Source organism: Coregonus clupeaformis, chromosome 20 (genome assembly GCF_020615455.1).
Source record: "Coregonus clupeaformis isolate EN_2021a chromosome 20, ASM2061545v1, whole genome shotgun sequence".
Classification (NCBI taxonomy): Eukaryota; Metazoa; Chordata; class Actinopteri; order Salmoniformes; family Salmonidae; genus Coregonus; species Coregonus clupeaformis.
Window position 1 is genome coordinate 48,152,549 of NC_059211.1, and position 19,329 is coordinate 48,171,877.

Consider the following 19,329-nt stretch of genomic DNA (forward strand, 5'->3'; position numbering starts at 1 on the left):
TCTCTCTGTGCCAGCAGATTGGCGCGGGACTCTTAATACTAATCGGTAAGCAACGCAACTACTCCACAATTCATTTACAGCATTATCACACCCTAAGGCATTATGTTTGATGAAGGTAAGCATCAAAAACAAAAGAGAATTGTCTGTGTTGCTGTGTATACTGTATATTACTCAATAGGGATTATACAACGGGTGGTTTGGAATTCCCATTGCTAGAGCCTATCCTGCCCATGATATACTAGACAACATACACATGGCCAGTACATTCATAAAAAGTGCCATCATTTATGTCGTTACCTAGCAACACACTACTACAACTACTACTTTTACAGATCCACTGTCTCATCTGCCCAGCCATGCAATTTATAAACTTGATATCCACTGTAAAAAGCATCTAGACATTAACGCCGACATTTGCAACATTGTTGCAATATTGAAATTCGATCTCTACTGTGTCCCATAGTAATGAATGTATTCGGAGTCAGGACGAGACAGACAGGCAGCTTTTCTTTATGGATATATACAAAGAAATGTCAATAGAAAAACAGGTAAAACTAAATAAAATGCAGCTAGTTTGCTGTCTTTCCAGCTTCAGTCTGAAGTGATTGTGTTAGCTGTGTGGTTGGCTAGCTAGCAAGGGGGGAAGACAGAGCCTCCATAGCAACCATTTTAGTTTGCCATAGCAACCTACAATATTCTGGAACTATCAACCAGCGCTTGGGTAGTTTTGCTTTACATGGCAGTCAATCTGAATAAGAAGTAACGACCAGAGAATACCTGCCCAAAATTGCACTTGACAACCAGTGTTAGTAAATGTAGCATCACGTTTTGTTGAAGCATTTGTGGTTTGGGAAAGAATATTGCTTTTTAATGCTGGTATCCCATTGTATAAAAGCTTGGCTTCGCCTCATGGCTATGACCACGTCACAGCCATGATAAAAATGTCATAACACATGGCCTCTCATGTATTATTGCTTACCTGTAGCCTGTCTTTGACGGTTTTCTTTGTTTAAGATGATGAATATTCCTAACACATTTCACATAGCATTTTAATGTGTACCCAGCAATTGTCACATGACATGTCACATCTGTGTAAAAGTCTCAAACAATAGAACAGTATAGCTGTAGGCCTACTTACCAAGTGAAGTCTGCAATATTGTGTTGTTTGTAGATCTCACTCTGTGAAGGTGTTCCTGCTTAAGGCCCAAATTAGCTCTGTCCTTTTGTCCTCTCCAGCCCAGCGGTTTTCCCAATGAAAACATTTAATTAAGCTTTTTGTGTGTCGGGCTTTCCATTCAGCACTTACAGTCATTCTTAATTAAGAAATGTTTTCAATTTTTTCATCCTTTTTTTGAGTATCTAAAGATAGGGCGTCTTGTGTAGAGTGTCTTTTCACAGCTTGTGTGGAGAGAATTCTTCAAATATGGAGGAGAAAAGTCACATCAAATAGAACTGGTGGATACGGCCACTGTCCAGGCGCTATATGTCCATCGTCCTTTTCATCTCTCACTCAGGACTCATTCACTCCTGAATATAGTTCAGCTGTACAGTGAATGGGTTATCAGGTACTACTATATAACCACCAGACAGTGAAAGGTACTGTATTAAAACCAGCACCTCTTCCTTCTCCATATAGATCAATAACCTCTGCCACCTCCTCTGATAGTAACCCGAGTCGTGAGTAAGAAAACCGGAGGCGAAAAAGATTTTCTTTGAATCTGCTGAAGAGAGAAAAAAAAATCTAATTGTTATTTTATCCTGGTTCATCAGATGTAGAGAGCATGGTGACTGTACAGTACATGCTAGGAGGGGGACTGACAAGAGAGCCCTGTTCAATTCAATATAAGAGGCCTCTTCACTGAACTCTCTTTCAAACAGTCAGGTGGAATGAGTAAGAATGACTAATCAGAGAAAGAAAATAGAAGAAAAATATCTTTGATGTCCGTTTTTTATTCTCTCTCTTTCTCGCTAGCAAAGTTTTATCAAGTGGTCTTGGACCAGGAAAGCCCCTACGGCGGAACCACACATACAGACATGCTTACACACAGAGAGAGAGAGCGGGTGGTTGAGGGTTAGGGTCTGACTGATGTGCTCCATACAGTGGCTGGTTCTGGTCCTGGTAATAGAGGAGGAGGAGGAGGAGAGAGAGCTGGCAGCGCTGGGTCCCTGGGCTCTGGGGCCCGGGGCAGTGCTGGGCGACCCCTGCTAGCCTCTCTCCTCCATATTGATTTGCTGCTCCGCGCTGCTGAGGAGCAGCTTGCCAGCGGGGATGAGAGCCCGTCTCGCCTCCCCTTGCCTCGGCTCGCCTGCCCACTCCGCCGCTGCCTGGCTGGCCCTGAGACCCTGGCACGGAGCAGAGGGCCACGGAAGGAGAGGAGCCAGAGAGCCCTTGGCCATCCACATCTGGGTTCACCTGCTCCCTGGTTCATCACTCACTGCTTCCAAACAGGCACCATTCCTATCCTCTTTTTCCACCTACTCCCACTCTTCTTCTCTTCCTCTTCTTTCTCTCTGTTTCTCCTCCTCCTGCACACAAACAACAAGAGACAGGGAGAAGAAAAACGAGTTGAGCTTAACTTGCAGCATTTTGCCCACAGTATACAGATGTCAATCCTGTGCTTTGATCAGGGAGATATGGGGAGGGAATATTTTGGCATCCTCTCAGTTTGTGATGTGAACTTCATCACCCCCTGAGTAAAGAAAAGCTGAAATGGGAGAATGTTGAGTTAAGTGTGTCAGGAAGGAAGAAACTGCCTGCCAAGTGTACTCTGAGCTATTACTCTGATGATTTCCCTTCACACAGCAGCCAGTGACAGCATTTGGGCCTATTATAAAAATCACCATAGCGCTGGTGGAATTCATAAAAATGCTCCTCAACAAAATACAGACTTTACCAATATCAACCTTTGCTATTGCCCCCCCTCCAAAAAAAATTACAAAAACTGCGCAATAGAGACAGGTAAACTCTGCTTCACGGCCTTTGCTATTTGGCACATATTGAATGTGGAAGAATGTGAGGGTGTTTGCCAGTGTCATTCGAAACTTTAAAAAAAAAACACTTGTGATTTTGTATTGTCTAAAATTATTCAAATGATTTCAGTGTCCTCTTATTATGTTAATGGCAGTCGGGGACATTTCTTTATGGACTCTCGGCTCCATTGTGTCCTTCAACTGTGAAAGACTATGGCCAAACTGAACCCCCTCCACCCCATACCTCCATCATACCACTACCACCACACAACCTACACTGTTACAAAAAAATAAAAAAATCCACAAGCTTAATTCCACATGGAGAAAATAAAGAAATACACTTTTGTAGAGTTGGTGGGCATTTGGAAGTTGGGAGTTGGCCGTTGAGGCGAGAGAAATGGGGACAGAGAGGGGACTGAGCTGTTGGGACAAGAAGAGGGGGTGTGTTAGGGGTACGGAGAGGGGGAGACCGAGGGAGAGGTGCATGTCTCAGACACAATAATACTATTCATTGGGCTCAGACATGGGTGTTAACTCCCCTCTGCCAGGACACAATGGGGCTCCACGGCATTCAGACAGCCTTGGTGATATTGTTAGTTCAGGGCTGCATTCTCCCGGCCGCGGGATGAAGCGGACGCATTGTGCCGGGCCGGCAGGATGGATGGAGGGAGGCTTGAGAGGTGAAAGGCAAAGAAAGAAAGAACAGTGCGTTTGTCTATCTGTCAGCTCTGAAGGAGAGGGCAGAGGCAGAGGGGGTGGGGTACAGGGGGAAGGGGTGGAACGGGGGGAGCTTTCACCCCATGGCATTGGACTTGTGTTAAAAAAAAGGGGGGGGGTTGGGGGGGAGTGAGGGGGAAATCATGCAATAAATATTATTGAAGCAGCAAGTGCAGAACTAAAGACCCATGGAAAGAATAGGGTGGGGAAACGGAGGGAACATAGCGATGAAGGCATGATGCTTTTTCCTAAGAAAGGGTGGGAGGCTTTGACATGGGGTTTGCATATCGCTATAGTGTTTAAGCACATTTCTTTACCGCCTCGCCTTGGTGTAGGAAACCGAATGAGAGAGAGGGAGAGAGAGAAAGAAGGGGATAGAGAGAGATGTGAAATGTAGCTGCAGCGGTTGCCGCATGGTTTGAGAATGGGCTGAGGTGACGACGTCCAACGTCCAACTACCGCGAGACATACTTTCCTCCAGCTCGATAGATACACAATGTTTCCTCCCTAGCCCACAGCTCCTAGACGAACTCAGAACTGAGACGATACCAAGGGAGTGGAGAGGAGTGATAGTGACAGGAGTTATAGTGACAGGAGTTATAGTAACAGGAGTGATAGTGACAGGAGTGATAGTGACAGGAGTGATAGTGACAGGAGTGATAGTAACAGGAGTGATAGTGACAGGAGTGATAGTGACAGGAGTGATAGTGACAGGAGTGATAGTAACAGGAGTGATAGTGGCAGGAGTGATAGTAACAGGAGTGATAGTAACAGGAGTGATAGTGACAGGAGTTATAGTGACAGGAGTTATAGTAACAGGAGTGATAGTGACAGGAGTGATAGTGACAGGAGTGATAGTGACAGGAGTGATAGTGACAGGAGTGATAGTGACAGGAGTGATAGTGACCAGGAGTGATAGTGACAGGAGTTATAGTAACAGGAGTGATAGTGACAGGAGTGATAGTGACAGGAGTGATAGTGACAGGAGTTATAGTGACAGGAGTGATAGTGACAGGAGTGATAGTGACAGGAGTGATAGTGACAGGAGTGATAGTGACCAGGAGTGATAGTGACAGGAGTGATAGTGTCAGGAGTGATAGTGACAGGAGTTATAGTGACAGGAGTGATAGTGACAGGAGTGATAGTGACCAGGAGTGATAGTGACAGGAGTGATAGTGTCAGGAGTGATAGTGACAGGAGTTATAGTGACAGGAGTGATAGTGACAGGAGTGATAGTGACAGGAGTGATAGTGACAGGAGTTATAGTGACAGGAGTGATAGTGACAGGAGTGATAGTGACAGGAGTTATAGTAACAGGAGTGATAGTGACAGGAGTGATAGTGACAGGAGTGATAGTGACAGGAGTGTGTGAGAGTGTGATAGCAGCACAGTGGGCATGACAGAGAGAGCTCTGTGACTAGGAGATCCCCTTTAAAGAAACATGGAACAGATACACATCAGCCTCCGCTAGCCTCGCTATGATAACACACACACACACTCTGAGAATATGAGAGTGAAAGCGGAAGAGGCTCAGGAGTGAATGATGAGATATGTCATGTGTATATGAAAATGAAAACATTATTTATGTCAATGCTCATGTTTTTTGGAGCTACTATTGTGTTTGAGTAACCAAATCACCGAGGATTCAAATAGCAGGTAGGGAAACAATGACAATGTATTTCCATGAGGTAAATCAGAAAGATCAAACATCAACCTTTGATTCACAACCTCAGAATTCCAAGAGACAGAATAACGAAGGATGGCAGCGTGTGAGTACATGGTAGAAGTGATGTCGCAATAAAAAGGGACAAAGATCGTAATGCACACGCGCACACACACACTGGATCTCTGCACACTATATATATCCTGCTTTTATTAACAGTACTTTGTTTGTTTCCCCTCTCGTAAACTCTGACCAGGGGTTCCCATGGCAACCTTGCCTCCTCTCTCCCTGAGTGTGAGTGTGTGTGAGAGAGAGAAAGAGAGGGAGAGAGAGAGAGAGAGGGAGAGAGGGAGAGATGAACAGGGGATAGTTGGCAGCTAGCAGGAAGTGGGGGCTGTTCCTCAATGTCACGACTTCCACCGAGGCTGCCTCCCCTCCTTGTTCGGGCAGGTTTCGGCATTCGGCGTCAGCGGCTTACTAGCTACTGCCGATCCATTTATCATCACTCCATTTGTCTTGTCTTCAATCACACACACCTGGTCCTTATTCCCTCATTAGTCATTGTATAAGTGTTCCCTCTGCTTCCTTGTCTGTGTGGGTGATTGTTTATTGTGGAGGTTAGTGAAGCTCGGTGGAGCTCGTGTATTTTGTATCGACGGGAGTATTTCCTGTGTGTCTTGTATTTTCCAGTGCGCCTGTTTTGTGCCCTGGAGTGTGTTTGACGCATTTCTGCGTAAACCTGTATTTTGCGGATTAAAGCCTGTTATTCTGTGATTTACCCTCCTGCGCCTGACTCCTTCAGTTACTGCACCAGTCACCATGATTACCCAGGAGACTCATTGTGACTGGTTACTTTTTCCATTATTGAGTCTCCTGCTTTCCCTGTGGTATTAGGTATCCCTTGGCTAGCACTCCACAACCCCACCTTCTCATGGCCGCAGAGGGTTCTCACGGGGTGGTCGCGAGAGTGTCAGGGTAGGTGTCTAGGTGTTTCCGTTGGTGCAACCACGGTGGAAAGTCCAGACCGTACCTCCACTGTGCGCATTCCCCCTGAATACCTCGATCTGGCGCAAGCGTTCTCTAAAACGCAGGCGACTAAGTTACCACCTCTTCGGCCGGGGGATTGCGCGATAAACCTCCGGGTAGACGCTGTACCCATATATACCCCCTGTCACAGGCTGAAACAGTGGCTATCGAGACATATGTCACTGAGTCCCTGCGCCAGGGGTATATACGTCCCTCCACTTCACCCGCCTCCTCGAGTTTCTTCTTTGTGAAGAAGAAGGACGGAGGTCTGCGCCCGTGCATTGATTATCGACCACTGAACAGGGAGACGATAAGATGTAGTTATCCTCTCCCCCTCATTCCTTCAGTGATTGAATCAATGCATGGGGCGTGCTTCTTCACCAAATTAGATCTCAGGAGTGCGTACAACCTGGTACGTATCCGAGAAGGAGATGAGTGGAAGACAGCATTCAGCACAACCACGGGGCATTATGAATACCTGGTGATGCCCTATGGTTTGATGAATGCTCCCTCAGTTTTCCAGTCCTTTGTGAACGAGGTGTTTCGGGACATGCTTGGTCGCGGTTTAGTGGTCTACAGCGATAACATCCTGGTGTATTCCGCTACGCGCGCTGAGCATGTGTCCCTGGTTCGCAAGGTGCTGGCCCGACTGTTGGAAAATGACCTTCATGCTAAGGCAGAGAAGTGTATGTTTTTCCAGCAGTCCGTCTCCTTCCTTGGATACCGCATTTCCACCTCAGGTGTGGAGATGGAGGGAGATCGCATTTCAGCCGTGCGTAATTGGCCGACTCCAACCACAGTTAAGGAGGTGCAGCGCTTCCTTGGCTTTGCCAACTACTATCGGAGGTTTATCCGGGGCCTTGGCAAGGTCGCAGCTACCATTACCTCCCTGTTGAAGGGTGGGCCGTCCCGGCTCCGCTGGTCTGCTGAGGCTGACCTGGCCTTCAGCAAACTGCGGGGTCTGTTCACCTCAGCCCCAGTACTGGCCCACCCTGATTCATCACTACCGTTCGTAGTGGAGGTGGATGCTTCCGAGGTTGGGATAGGAGCTGTCCTGTCTCAACGCTCGGGTACGCCACCCAAGCTCCGCCCCTGTGCGTTCTTCTCAACGAAGCTCAGCCCGTCGGAGCAGAACTACGGCGTTGGTGATCATGAGCTGTTGGTTGTTGTCCGAGCCTTGACCGTGTGGAGGCATTGGCTCGAGGGGGCGAAACACCCTTTCCTCGTCTGGACGGACCACCGTAACCTGGAGTACATCCGGGCAGCGAGGAGGCTGAATCCTCGCCAGGCCAGGTGGGCCCTATTCGTCACCCGGTTTGATTTCACTCTATCATACATCCCGGGTACGAAGAACGTGAAGGCAGACGCACTGTCCCGGCTGTATGACACAGAGGAGAGGCCCAGCGACAACACCCCCATACTGCCGGCCTCCTACATTGTGGCGCCGGTAGTATGGGCGATGGACGCGGATATAGAGCAGACATTACCTACGGATCCCTCTCCACCTCAGTGTCCAGATGGGCTACAGTATGTGCCTGCTCTTGTCTGTGATCGTCTGATCTACTGGGCACACACGTCACCCTCCTCTGGTCACCCAGGTATCGGCCGTACAGTGCGCTGCCTGACCTGAAAATACTGGTGGCTTACCTTGGCTAAGGACGTGAGGGTGTATGTCTCATCCTGCTCAGTGTGCGCCCAGAGTAAGGCACCTAGGCACCTTCCAGCTGGTAAGTTACAACCTTTACCAGTTCCACAACGACCATGGTCTCACCTAAGTGTTGATTTTCTAACTGATCTTCCCCTCTCCCAAGGCAACACCACCATCCTGGTCGTTGTGGACCGCTTTTCTAAAGCCTGCCGCCTCCTTCCTCTGCCCGGTCTCCCCACGGCTCTGCAAACTGCGGAGGCCCTGTTTACACACGTCTTCCGGCACTACGGGGTACCAGAGGATATAGTGTCTGACCGAGGTCCCCAGTTCACATCCAAGGTCTGGAAGGCGTTCATGGAACGTCTGGGGGTCTCGTCAGCCTGACCTCTGGGTTCCACCCCGAGAGTAATGGGCAGGTGGAACGGGTAAATCAGGACGTGGGTAGGTTCCTGCGGTCCTACTGCCAGGACCGGCCGGGGGAGTGGTCGGTGTTCTTGCCATGGGCCAAATATGCACAGAACTCTCTCCGCCACTCCTCCACTAACCTAACACCTTTCCAGTGTGTTCTAGGTTACCTACCGGTTCTGGCACCGTGGCACCAGAGCCAGACCGAGGCTCCTGCGGTGGATGACTGGTTTCGGCACGCGGAGGAGACGTGGGATGCTGCCCACGTTCACCTCCAACGCGCCGTGCGTTGTCAGAAGGCCAACGCTGACCGCCACCGCAGTGAGGCCCCTGTCTTTGTACCGGGGGATCGGGTCTGGCTCTCGACCCGGAATCTGCCCCTCCACCTGCCCTGCCGGAAGCTGAGCCCGCGGTTTGTGGGGCCGTTCAAAGTCCTGAGGAGAGTCAACGAGGTCACTTATAGGTTATTACTACCCCTGATTACCGTATTAACCCTTCGTTTCATGTGTCTCTCCTCAGGCCGGTGGTAGCTGGTCCGCTCCAGGAGTCTGAGGTGCGGGAGGTCCCTCCACCTCCTCTGGACATCGAGGGGGCCCCGGCGTACTCTGTCCGTTCCATCCTGGATTCGAGGCGTCGGGTGGGGAGCCTTCAGTACCTTGTGGAGTGGGAGGGGTACGGTCCGGAGGAACGGTGCTGGGTCCCGTTGAGGGATATCCTCGATCCCTCCTTGTTACGGGATTTCCACAGTCGCCATCCGGCTCGTCCTGCTCCGTGTCCTCCTGGCCATCCCCGAGGCCAGGGTCGGCGTGCTGCTGGAGCTGCGCGTCAAGGTGGGGGAGGGGGGGGGGGTTACTGTCATGAATTCCGCCGAGGCTGCCTCCCCTCCTTGTTCGGGCAGGTTTCGGCATTCGGCGTCACCGGCTTACTAGCTACTGCCGATCCATTTATCATCACTCCATTTGTCTTGTCTTCAATCACACACACCTGGTCCTTATTCCCTCATTAGTCATTGTATAAGTGTTCCCTCTGTTTCCTTGTCTGTGTGGGTGATTGTTTATTTTGGAGGTTAGTGAAGCTCGGTGGAGCTCGTGTATTTTGTATCGACGGGAGTATTTCCCGTGTGTCTTGTATTTTCCAGTGCGCCTGTTTTGTGCCCTGGAGTGTGTTTGACGCATTTCTGCGTAAACCTGTATTTTGCGGATTAAAGCCTGTTATTCTGTGATTTACCCTCCTGCGCCTGACTCCTTCAACACCACCTCATCACACTCAAGAGTTTAGGAGCTAAGTATCTTAGATTAACTGTGTCAATGTACGTGTGTGTATTTACATAACTATGCACAGCCTACATAATAATAATAATAATATGCCATTTAGCAGACGCTTTTATCCAAAGCGACTTACAGTCATGCGTGCATACATTTTTGTGTATGGGTGGTCCCGGGGATCGAACCCACTACCTTGGCGTTTCAAGCGCTGTGCTCTACCAGCTGAGCTACAGAGGACCACGAAAATCAAAATGATGGTGAACATGTGTGATAGTTTCTTCCTCATATTACTACAGAACTGTTATTACTAATTCTACTTGTGACACAAGCTCACATGATTAGTAAGTTCTTGTCATTATAATTTTTTTGGGTTGATATTTCAAACATTAATATATGCCTGAGCCTAAAGGATCATCCCTGGACAACTCCTTATTCCACCATCACTAGTGCAGCCACACCTTTACTGTGTACCTCACTGAACAATGCCACCTCCATGGGTATCTCAGTGAGTAGGTAAACAGGCCTTTGATGAGACAGAGACCCCTCTGAAGATGTTATTTGTGGCTGGGGATCCCACATAGAGCACTACTTTTGACCAGAGTCAAAACCCAGGCCTGGTCTGGGGGCCAGGGGGCTTGATGAGGAGTCGTTGGGCCAGGCCAGGCCAGGCAGGGCCAGGGTTGGGCTCTTGTTGGGGGGGATAATGCCCTTCAGTGGTGGAGGGGGACCAGGTCTTTGTCCCGGTGGAGGGGATTACACCGGCGGGACGGCCCAGACAATGTCTCCCCTCCTGGGAGGGCTGGGCCAACCCGCTCCCCACAAATGACGGGGGCAGTCAACTGCTCACTGACTCAATTAAACAGAGAGAGAGAGAGAGAGAGAGAGAGAGAGAGAGAGAGAGAGAGAGAGAGAGAGAGAGAGAGAGAGAGGAGGAAAGGGAGAGGAGGAGAGGAATGGAGGAGAGAGAGGGAGAGAGAGGGATGAGCAGCATGGGGTGATACTTAACGAGGGTAGAAGGTAACAGAGAGGGAGACAGAGAGAGAGGGGGAGAGGGGAGGAGAGAACGGAGGTTGGATGGGTGAACTCAATGGGTTTTAGTACGAGATTAGGGAGGAGTAGATGAAAGGATCAGGTGTGAGGGATGGCAGGAGGGAAAGGAGGAGAGAAGGGCAGAGGAGAGAGAGACCAGTGGCTCAAAGAACAAGAGGACAAATAAAGGAGTGGAGACAGAGAAGAGGGGAATGGTGAGCTACGTGAGGATGACCCTGCAGGTACTGGAGGTAAAGTGTGTGAGCCGGAGGCCTTTCCTCATGCACTTCAAAATCAAAGTCCTCTCCTTATACCAACGCACACCCGCCCATTCAAATCCAATGATAAATGCAACAGATAATTCCATTAGGGGGGACTTTTATAGAGGATATTTAGGGGACACTTAAGGAATCCAGGTAACATAGCACAACAAGGGCACAGACTGATATGGCTCTGCAACACTTAACAGGGATTTGGCAGCGCAGTTGATTGAACATGCCAAATCCCATTTGTCAGAGGGGTGCACGCGTTTGTATCGACACGCTGTAACTTTGTGGCTACACAGAAAGAGACCTCAGGTGTGTGTGCTACTAGGGGGCACACAGGCAGGCAGGCAGGAGAGAATGTTTGGGTGGGTGAGTGTGGGTGGGTGTGGGTACCTTCTCTCTCTCCTACCCTCTTCTCCTCTGCCGGCCAGAGTGGAGGGAGACCCCCTCCTCCCTCCATTCCCCCTCCCTCCATCCCCAGTGGTAGGGCTGCCAGACAGGAGTGCTCAGCAGCTCTCCGACCGTTATTGATCCTGAGAGCAAGGGAGCGAGCGGACCGGGGAGCTCTCGCTCTCTCTCGCTCTCTCTCGCTCTCTCTCGCTCTCTCTCGCTCTCCACAACCTTTTCCTGCTCTCCCCTCACTTCATTTTTCAAAGTTAAGGAACTCTTCTAAAAATGGGAAGAGGGGGTCGTCGGGATGTTATCTGACTTCATTGAAAGAAATCCCCCCTGGGCACTCCAGAAAAATAGGAGGATGCTCTTATCGGTAGAGAGTAGATACCCTCCATACAAGCACCATGCAATCACAGCCAGACAGCCAGCCAGCCAACCCACCAATCAGCCGGCCAACCCACCAATCAGCCGGCCAACCCACTCAGAGGCAGTAGAAATATAAATAGCAGGTCCAGAATATGCCACTGATCAGTCAGGAGCACCACATGAAGTGATTGAGTGATGGGGGGAGGAGAAGAATCCTAAAACATGTATTACTGTACCTGTTCCTGCCAGTCAAAATCTGCAGTGAAATAACACTGTAAGGAAAGCGAATGACCAGGATATCAGATGCGTGAATTACCACAGCAAACCTTATTCGCAGCCCCATGCTTTTAGGCTACAGTTCGACATGCATTTCAACCAATAAGAGACTAGAATGCATTGTCTCTTCTCTGAAAGGACTGGAAATGGTTCTACCGTGGAGTACATCTCTGGCTCCATTGTTGCTACTTCTCTCTGCACATAAAAGGCCGGGGAAGTCCAGGCAACAGGAAAATGCACTCCTGGCTGAGTCTTTCCGCCTCGCGCCAAATGAACAGGCTATACGTTCCTGCCTCTTTGTCCTGGGTAATTGCCACAATGCATTTTCTCGTCCAGCTAATTAAGTGAGTCTCTCCTATGTCTTGTTCCTCTCCAGCACCATTTGAGTGAGTGGAGAGAGGGCTGGGAGAGGGCTGGGAGAGGGTCGTCAGGACTGGTGTCTGTGTCCCTCTGGTTGTTTACTGGGAGAATAGCGGCCTGTTGTCTCAGCAATCAGGGGACATGTGGAACAAAAAGGAGGGTAAACAGGACAAGGTGGATGGGAGAGAGGATTGACTGACATCGCACTAGGGAGTCTATTGGCGCACTGTTACTAAAGGGACAATAAGGCAAGACAATATAGCTGTGGTCATTGTGTAGTGTTGGAGGTCTGAGATTGAGAGAGATTTTAGAAAATGATAGTAGTCAGTTTATACCTTGAAAATAGTCAAATCAGACCGCTTTACAATCAGATCTGCGCAATATTGATTTTCCTACCATTCAATAACAGCTATTTGTTTAACTAGTCGAGCCAAGAAACTAACTTCACTAAATGTGTTCTTAACACAATACAGGCCTTTATTAGAACACAGGAAACAGGTGGTATTTTTTCAGTTGCTCACACCATTCAATATCCTTGCTTGGCGATCAGTGAGTAAGTGAGTAACACAACTAGCCTAGGTTATTGGGGACATAGATCAGCAGTCTAATTTAAATTCCACTTTCTAGGAGAGTTGCTATGTGCGTTTCCCCATCGCCCCCTCTCTTTCCATTGTCTAAAGGGCTGCAGCAGTCTTTCACCCCTTAGACCAAGGCTGGCCTGGCTGTCTGAGTCTCTACTCCACTGCAGGGCTAGCTGCTAGACACATGCACCTCTCAACCCCCCAGCCTCCCCAGACCCCCAGCCCAATTTGAGCCCCTTTCCTTCCCACAGTCAAGTTCCTGCCAAGGCCTTGACAGACAGGGTGACATCACAGCCGAGTGGCAGGCAGGGGGTCGCCTCAGCACCCTGGAAAACACAATACAGGGCATCTGGCGGTAGGGGGGAGGCAGGACAAAGCATCTACATCCCCCAGAATATGATTATAGTTTATATGGAGGTTGAGACATAAATGTGAGAGCCAAAGAAATAAGAGCAAAACAGATTAGGAATCAGAGAATGATTCAGTGGTGGTAACTGTAGGGATATCAGTTTGTTAAGACTACAGAGGATAAAGAACCAGTTTTGGCGTATAAACATTTGATTAGCTTTGGTTAGGTTTAGTACTGATTTATTATCAACCTAAAAATAACAACAGAAAATGTCAGATTTTTCTTTTGATTCTTATCATTCAATAACGTTATGAAAAAACAGAGCATATGTGGCTTCATTTTTTGTTTCAAGTCCGATATTAATTGCATCTCTCACTTCTAATGCATTGACCAATTGATGGTCATCGGACGATGAGGATAGCAGGTGTCTTGGTGTGTCCTATTTCAGGGCTGTATTTTTATGTGTGTCTACTCCCAGACAGCTTGTTAATTTGGAGAATTTAAGACTGTTGGTCTAGAACAAGACAATGGCTCCAATGTGATAGAAATTAGTGTCAGGGTGCACTCTGTACCTCCCCCCCCCCCCCTGTCTGCTGGTGTCTGCGCGTCGTACGAGTGCGTATCTGCTCTGTGTGCACACATAAACTAAATGAGCTGTGTGTATGCATTGTATAAGTACACAGGCCCAGTGTATATATTAGCAATGTGACTTGACCCTGGCCGCCTGAGCCAATGTTTCGCGTCGCACTGGGCGTGGGAAAAAGGGGAGACCTCTTTTCACAGATGCTCTGGCCGTTGAATTGAACCAATGGAGGCCCGGACCCCCTGCCCCCCCCCCACCCCTTTCCCATTCACTCTGCAGCCTGCTGCCTTTTCAGAGAATAGGCAGCAGACTCCCCCTCTCCCTAAACCCCCCTTAATAAATACACCTCACCATTCAGCCCCATGGTTTGTATAGAAATGCTGCCAGAGGCCTACTCGGCTTGTAGAGCATGCCATTTTCCAGCTAAGAGAGAGAAAAAAACAATCTTCTACATCTCCCTCAGCCACTGGGCAAACTAGAGCTCCTTGACCCTCTCCAGCTCTTCAAATCCACACCCACCGCCAGCCACTCAGTTTTGATACTTATCCTTACTGTCATTAGCCATGATTTTCTTTTCTGTCCCTCTCTTTCTTTCAAAAAAGAGAAAAAAACTAAGAACTCTCTCTCTCTCTCTCTCTCGCTCTCTCGCTCTCTCTCCCTCAGCAGCATCCAGCCCTACTGCAGATAGACTTTAATTTATGTTAACATACGTCACTACTCCCCACATAGTCCCCCGCTACCCCGCCCTTGCCTCCCTCCATTCACCGAATTCATTTGAAGAGATGTATTTCCTATCAAGCCGTATAATGCAGAGGGTATAATTTAAATCAACTTTTAAGAACAGCCCAGCAGAGCAGTTTATGCATACAAATATGTAAAGCTTGGGAACATCTTCTGCAAACAGCGGGCTTTCAAGCGGATGCTAACTTTGAGAACCATGGGTATTTGAGATTAGCTGCTATTGCTAAACCTCAGATCAATCTCCTTCTACCTATAAACATGCATTATTTGTTTGGGATACCATCACAAATGTACTTCCGAATAACAGTAACAAAATAGAACAAACTACTTTATCTTAAATAGTGTAATTGTGGCATTCACCCTACAACTAAACATTCCAGGTTAACAACATGTGAGGACTATTTCAGGCTGCAGTTAGAGAGTGCCGGTGGGCATATCAGCCTGTCTCTCTACCTACTGATGGTCTGAGCATGTTGAGGAAGTACAAATAAGTGCTCTGAGTGAGAGGGGGTTGTTCCACAGAACCAGAAAGGACTCCATCTCCTCTGTCCAACATGCCATGACGTTGTGGAGCATGGCTGAATTGGGTTGGGGGTGGAGGGATGGAGAGGAGAGGGGGCTGAAAGAGGAGATATGGTGGACCGGATCTGAGGCACTGTAAATGAGAGGATTACCGCTTCCCTCCTGGAGCTTATCCATAAACATAAGAGAGAGTGGCCGGGTGTGGAAACGCTGCTATGTGTAAAATCACAAATCCTTGGCCTACTCCTCTTCCTACGTACAATTGTAACAAAGACACATATGGAGACATGCCGTAAAGGCTATATAAGGCAATTAGAGTGATGTGCACATGTTCTTGCACGGCTGTAAGCTAGCTAGCTAATTGTAGCTATATCAATACACATTGTTGTGAACAGTCTATTTATTGAATTGACGTACTTCAAATGTCCTGAAGTTTTGCCTACGCTTTTAGCCCCCGAGCACCTTTTAAACCAAACCAGGTCTTCATCGATCAATCTACTTTGCAAATATGATATTGACTCCATATTCTATGACACGGGCAGGCAGCTCCATTGAGTTGCGGAAGCGGAGCGAGGTTGAGAGGTGGTTGGATAGTATGGAGGATAGCCACAGGCTCTGAAAACCTTCCTCTGATCTTCTGTGTCTGATTCTCAAATGCAAGTCTTCCTCTGGGCAATGCTGATACAGACCCAAGGCCCATGTCATCAAATGTGGCTAGGGCCTGGAGGAAAAATGCATTTCTCTTTCCTCTGATGAAGAACTTCCCTTCTCTGTGGACGAGCTCCATCTCTCCTGCCTCTGTCTACTCTGTTCTCTCCAGGAGGGTTAGCTGTGCTCAGTGGCTCCCTGCCATTCCCTGACCTGCTAGCTGTTAGCATGCTGGGGCTAATCTCAGGGCTATCACTCGACACTAGGAGGTGAACAGGGGAAAAGTATATAGAGTGACTCACATAGGTAGCTGGTCCTATTTCTATCCATCCACTGGTGCATGGAGCGTTGTATAAAACAGAATCTTTGTAGTACATTTCAAGGGCAGAAGTTAAAAAATATTCCTCTAACAACTCTGCAAACCCTCTCACAAAATGTGCCTCACACGGACTATCATTTCAAATCAAGATATTAGCCGTGATAAGTGTATATGACAGCTGAGCAGGCATGTCTCTAGGTAAAGTGTAAAATAAATAAGCGTTTTGTAATATGATATGGAATATTCAATACCACCACACAAAAGCCTCACAGAGGTGTGCTGAGGGAATTCATTACTTTAGTTTTCACCAATGAAACACCTCATCACTTTTACAATCACAGAGGAAAAACATACACACTATTCGATCACATCCTGGAGCGACTGCACCGCTACTCACAGAGGCTGAGCCCAGCGTGGGAGAGAGAGAGGGAGAGGCAGCCACAGAATTTGATGTGCTGAAAAAGTACTCATTTCTTTTTCAATCTGTGTTTCACAATGCATGTGTGCCTGGAGAATTGCAGCTAAAGTTCACATGGAGAGGGAGGTGACTGAACCCCCCGTCTTGCAAAAAACTCACCAGAGTAAAAACAGAGAGGGAGAAGAGAGAAAGAAAAGAAATAAGGAATAAAAGAAGTGCCATTGAACTCTGACTTGAGATTGTGCTGTTAGGGACAGAGAGAGGGAGAGGGGTGTGTGTGGGAGGGGGTTGCCAGAAGTGGGTTAGGGAGAGGTTTTTTTGTGTGTGTGTGGGGGGGGTATGGCTTGGGCTGAGGGGAGGAGGGAGGAGGGGGCAGTGGGGGAATTAGAGGGGTGAGGGACTTAGCCACCCTCGCAGCCTTTCCACATGAGCACACCTTGCACACACACTCTGCCAAGGTCCCCCAAGTATCTTAAAGGGATAAGGAGCATTGACAAAGGAATTAAAATATAGATTACACAACCAGGTCACCCTACGCCTTATCTGCCAAAACACAAGAATCAAACAAATTGGATCAGACATTTTAAAGGAGGGGTAAAAGTGAGAGAGGGTAGAGGAATGAGAGTGTAAAAAAACACACGCATTCACAAAGTTGCAAGGGCTAAATGGGTGAGGGCCTGGCATACATTCACACCACTTGACTTTTTCCATATTTTGTTGTGTTACAGCCTGAATTTAAAATGGATTCAATTGAGATTTTTTTGTCACTGGCCTTAACACAATACTAAACTTTTTACAAATTAATAAAAAATGAAAAGCTGAAATGTCTTGAGTCAATAAGTATTCAACCCTTTGACAAGCCTAAATACGTTCAGGAGTAAAAATGTGCTTAACAAGTCAGATAATAAGATGCATGGACTAACTCTGTGTGCAATAATAGTGTTTAACATGATTTTTGAATGACTACCTCATCTCTGTACCCCACACATACAATTATCTGTAAGGTCCCTCAGTCGAGCAGTGAATTTCAAACACAGATTCAACCACAAAGACCAGGGAGATTTTCCAATGCCTCTCAAAAAAGGGCACCTATTGGTGGATGGGTAAAAATAAAAAAGCAGACATTGAATATCCCTTTGAGCATGGTGAAGCTATTAATGACACTTTGGATGGTGTATCAATACACCCAGTCACTACAAAGATACAGGCGTCCTTCAGTTGCCGGAGAGGTAGGAAACCGCTCAGGGATTTCACTATGAGGCCAATTGTGACTTTAAAACAGTTACAGAGTTTAATGGCTGTGACAGGAGAAAACTGAGGATGGATCAACAACATTGTAGTTATTCCACAATACTAACCTAAATGACAGAGTGAAAAGAAGAAAACCTGTATAGAATAAAAATATTCCAAAACATGCATCCTGTTTGCAACAAGGCCCTAAAGTAATACTGGGAGATGAATTCACCTTTCAGCAGGACAATAACCTAAAACACAAGGCCAAATCTACACTGGAGTTGCTTACCAAGAAGACAGTGAATGTTCCTGAGTGGCTGAGTTACAGCTTTGACTTTAATTTGCTTGAAAATCTATAGCAAGACCTGAAAATGGTTGTCTAGCATTGATCAACAACCAATTTGACAGAGCTTGAACATTTTTGAAAAGAATACTGGGCAAATATTGCACAATCCAGGTGTGGAAAGCTCTTAGAGACTTACCCAGAAAGACTGTAATCGCTGCCAAAGGTGATTCAAACATGTATTGACTCAGGGAGTTGAATACTTATCTAATCAAGATATATTAGTGTTTTATTTTTAATTGACGTTTTACAAATGTTAGAATTTTTCTTCCACTTTGACATTTGAGTATTTTGTGTAGATCATTGACCAAAAAAAAGACAATTAAATCCATTTTAATCCCACTTTGTAACACAACAAAATGTTGAAAAAGTCAAGGGGTGTGAATACTTTCTGAAGGCACTGTAAATATTGTTAATATTACTAAAATCATGGGAAGTTGATGATGGCCAAACAAAAGTTATACAAGACTAAATTAATCTGTAATCAGAGAACAAAAATCAAGATTTCTCTTATATTGTGAAGCTTCTGAGCTGAGATCAACCTCAGACTCTCGCCTAACTTAAACAGTTGGACTTAGGTTAGGAGTTAGCTGTTGGTCTACAGTCTTCAACATCCTCTGCCTCACTGGGTTTAAGAAGCCTAAGGTCTGGTGTGTTTAATCTCTACTAGGATTACAATTTTGAATGTGCCCATACAGTATTTGCTAAGACTCCCAAGTAAAAATGGTGTTATTGTTTCTAAGACACATTTTCTGTTCCCACATGTTATGTGTGGATTAATTTACAGGAAGTACGGGGCCTCTTCTGAATAGAAACATTATGAATGCTACTGTAAGATAGCATTGTGGCTACACTCTGCAAATGTAGGAGACTAGTAGGACTCTCACCTGTTCTCCTTGTCCAGGCCCACACAGCTACTGATCTCTCTCGCTCAAACTCTTTCTCTGTGTTTTTTTGTTTTTCTGGCTTGAGAAAACGGTGTTTCTGCCCGAGGTCCTGCATCCTGCAAACACAGAAAATTCAGTTGAGATGTGTGGCAAAAAGATGGTGATGCATCGTAGTTTAATTGCTGCTGTAGTTTTTTTGTATGCTACAGCAGGCATATTTTCAGGTCTTGGGGTGTCTGAATAAGGGGTATATTGTTTAGCAGTACTGTAGTGAGACCTTTGGGATTACACACATATAATAGAACGCCTCTGATGCCACAC

At 47.1% G+C, this 19,329-nt stretch overlaps 1 long non-coding RNA gene across 4 annotated transcripts in view; it reads right to left on the reverse strand.

Annotated features, from left to right (window-relative positions):
• Positions 1 to 19,329, reverse strand: part of LOC121533569 — a 55,003-nt gene that overhangs the window by 14,573 nt on the left and 21,101 nt on the right. For 3 of the 4 annotated variants that reach the window (XR_005994471.1, XR_005994473.2, XR_005994472.1), the window contains exons 3-4: positions 19,009 to 19,124; positions 1,139 to 2,526 (exon numbers count right to left, since the gene is read on the reverse strand). This is a non-coding gene — a long non-coding RNA (uncharacterized LOC121533569). The remainder of the gene's footprint in view (positions 1 to 1,138; positions 2,527 to 19,008; positions 19,125 to 19,329) is intronic. The other variant, XR_005994474.1, reaches the window with a different exon arrangement.